General features: G+C 37.6%; 1 protein-coding gene across 3 annotated transcripts in view; it reads left to right on the top strand.

Moving 5' to 3' along the window:
• The window catches only part of LOC106869460 (translin), a 48,167-nt gene that overhangs the window by 21,481 nt on the left and 22,916 nt on the right, over positions 1–3,770 (top strand). The window lies entirely within an intron of this gene.

Genomic DNA, 3,770 nt, shown 5'->3' with positions numbered 1-3,770 from the left:
TAAAGGAGCGATAAGAATTTTTGAATAAAGGAAAATGGGTAGGGGTGGGTAGGTACCATCAGCCAGGAGATAGGCCTCTTAATCGTAGATTTTAAATATTTGAGAGACAACAATGCATAAATCGTATTTTTTAAAAGAGCAATGAAACCTAGGTGAATAGAATATATAGGTAGCATGAATTTAGGAAGCTTAGAAAATGAATAAGTATGAATTTAAGACAAAAACTGAATTCAATTGAATTTCATGGAGAGAAACAAGATAAATAATAGAGGGCAGACTAAAGCACGAAAGGTATGAGATGTTGAGGTCGTAAATAAATAAAAATCTCTATCTTATCTGCATCTTGAAACATCCCCAGTACTAAATAGTAAATATACATACCCCACTACTGACAGTTTATATAGTCACACAAACCCATACACAGACATACCCAAACATGCACACACGAAGAGATAGAGGTGCACAAACACAAACACACACACACAAATATACACACACAAACATGAACACACAAGCACTTGGATATGCAGAATACATACACTCAGACATGCACACATGCATACATATATATATGCATACACACACATACATGCATACATACATATATACATACATACATACATACATATGTGTATGTGCATGCACACTGATGCATGTGCACAAACAAACAGAAAGAAAAGAATGCAGTTCCAATAATTGACAGAATCAACAACTATTGAAAAGCTTGCATGTCACACTGAAAATTTTACTAAAAAATAAGTAAATAAGTGGAAATCAGACCAGTGCATGTTTTAAATTAATAAGGCACTAAAAGGGAATGACTTTCCCCAGACAATAAATTACTCAAAATTTATAAAGATCACTGCACTTGTAGTATTATGTATTTGGAACAGTACAACCCTTACCACCATACTTGTTTTCTCTTACAAGTTATCTTTCTTTATATAATAATGGTGTCTAACATAGGTTGGTATGGAAAAGTGTTGATAGTTAAATTGAACTAAGTACTTAACTGGTACTGATCCTGAAATGATGGAAGGCAAAGTTGGCCTTACGGTATCTAAACTCAGATCATAAAGGATTATAACTTTAGTATGATATTGATGGTTTTCTAGAAACTACAGTTATTTTTTATGCGAGCTTAATTCATTTGTTATAAATATTGAATGGCAATCTTTATATCATACTTAATGTGGATTTATTATTAGAATGACAAATACTATGGTATTCACCTTGAGAGATCCTTTCACATAAGTGTATGGTGTTACGGTCACAGTCATAGGAGGGTGGGCTGAAGAGCTCTTAGTTCAGAGGCCAATTATGAAGAAGTGACGCTAAAGCTGTGAAATCTTGCAAGCAGTAAATTTCGATTCTTATTATTAATAACTGTAGGTAATCTGACATCTGATTGTTTAAAGAAGACTTCAAAAGTAACTAGAAGTGATTTCTCTCGAAAATGGACAAAATTTGGCATCATGGTATTATCAAGTGCCTGCAGAAAAAGGGTTTAGCACTCAAGGACATTCATGCTGACATGGTTGCTCCATTAGGGGATTGACACTCCAGCTTTATCAACAGTGCAAAAGTGGGCAGCTAAATTTAGGATAGAAAAGGAGAGTCTTGAAGATGTCCAAGGTCTGGATGTCTTGCAACTGCCAAGGAAAACATTGATCATCTTCACCACATGGTGATGGATAACAGACAATTGACTATAAATCAAATAACCAATGCTATTAGTATATTCTATGAGAGAGTTGAAAATATTCTGCATAATGAACTTGGCATGACAAAGGTTTCTGCTCTCCTTTTCAAAAGCACACCAAGCTGATCACATCACAGGAAAATCTGACATTGTTTGTGGTGGATCCAGCTGGTTTCCTTGAATGTTTCCTCATTCAGGATAAGTGTTCAGTTAATCACTTTGAGTCAGAGCAAAGAAATAATCCATGCAGTGGAAACACCCCTCTTCACCTGCTCCAAAGAAGGCTAAGATTGTTTTATCTGTAGGGAAGGTGATGACCTCAGCTTTTTGGGATGCAAAAGAAGGACAATGCTCCAGCACACAAGTCCTTGTTATCAATGGTTGCTGTGCATAACTGTGGCTTTGAACTGGTTGATTAGTCTCCTTATTCTCTTGATTTGGCCCCATCTGACTATCATCTGTTCCCCAACATGAAAGAAACACTTGATTGGGAACCACTATTGTAGTGATGATGGTGTCATATCTGCTGTTGATAACTTTTTTGAGCGACAGGATGAAAATGTCTTCACTAATGGGATTGAAGCAGATGAGAACCAGCTGGTGTGGGCTTTGGAACTGCCAGACTACATGATTCCAGTGCACTGCCACTGGTATCCTATATATTGTCGGCAGTCAGATTTGGCTGGTATGAGGCAAGCAGATGCCTGCTACTGAGGAAGGGCAGTATGCTGATATCATGTGATCTGACACCCATGCCAGATGGTTCTCGTGAGTGGATGCCTGCCATTTAGGAAGCACATTACACTGAAATCACATGATCTGGCAGTTCTCATACTCATGCTAGACAGTTCTCAGCTGTTGTCAATGTATATCTGTGCTCTTAGCACCAGTCACTCATGTGAAAGAATCTCTCATGGCGAATACTGTGGGTTTTGGCATTCATCCATGTTAAGTAGGATATAAAGGTTGCCATATGGTATTAATACTGCTTCTATTGCAAATATTTATTGTTTTAAAAATATTGTTTTGAATCAATGTTCATTAAAAAATCAATAATATTAATACGCTAACTTTTAGTTTTTGTATGTACCTGTGTTGTGTGTCACACTTCAAAGAAGTGGCAAAGCGAGAGAGTGGAGGAGAGAGGAAGTAAGAGAGAAAAAGAGAGAGGGAGTCAGAGTGAAAGAGACAGTGAGTGGTGATGGTGTTCGTTTTGTTGTTTTAAATTTTTCAGAGAGGAAGTAAGAGAGAATGAAAGAGATAGTGATTGGTGATGGCATTCACTTTGTCTTTTTAAATGTTTCAGAGTGGGCCGAAGTGAGAGAGAAAGAGACAGTGAGTGGTGACTTCATCGCAAGAGAAGTAGATACATAGATATGTGTACACATTGTTAAACCAAAAGTGGGAGAGAAGAGGGACACAAAGGAAGTGAAAGAGAGAGAGAGAGAGAGAGAGAGATATAGATAGACTCTTCGAAACGCTTAGTTTTAGAATGGTGGCAGCTGATGAAGGAAATGTTTTCTATGTGGCCTGTGTGTTTTCTATACTCTGTTTATCATTTTGTCCACGTTTTTTTGCAACGTCCTGTACCCAGATATGGCATCTATATATACAGGTAGATGTAGGTATGTACATACATGTACATACTCATTTATTATTTGTATTAAGTCAGTAGATACTTACACACAGTAAATATTGGATGTCAGTTTCACTTTTGAAGACAACTAAAACAATTCCAGTCAGTGGCAAAGCAACAGGTAAGAAGAGAGAGAGAGAGAGAGAGAGAGAGAGAGAGAGAGAGAGACAGACAGACAGACAGAGAGGTGAAAACTTTGTTGTGGTCTATCTGACACTTACTGTCTGTCTGTCTGCCTCTCTCTCTTAGGTATGTGTTTGTGTATATGTGTGCATGTATGTGTGGCCCGCTGGACCTCTCTCCGCATACCAGCAAACCACAAAATCGAACCAGCCAGCATCACCACCACCGCCAAGCCCATCATATATATATATATATATGTATGTGGGAGAATGTACGAAAAAAAAAACAGACGAGGACAGGTGGTGTAAA

This window comes from Octopus bimaculoides, chromosome 6 (assembly GCF_001194135.2).
Source record: "Octopus bimaculoides isolate UCB-OBI-ISO-001 chromosome 6, ASM119413v2, whole genome shotgun sequence".
Lineage (NCBI taxonomy): Eukaryota > Metazoa > Mollusca > Cephalopoda > Octopoda > Octopodidae > Octopus > Octopus bimaculoides.
This window is presented reverse-complemented; position numbering and strand designations above follow the sequence as displayed.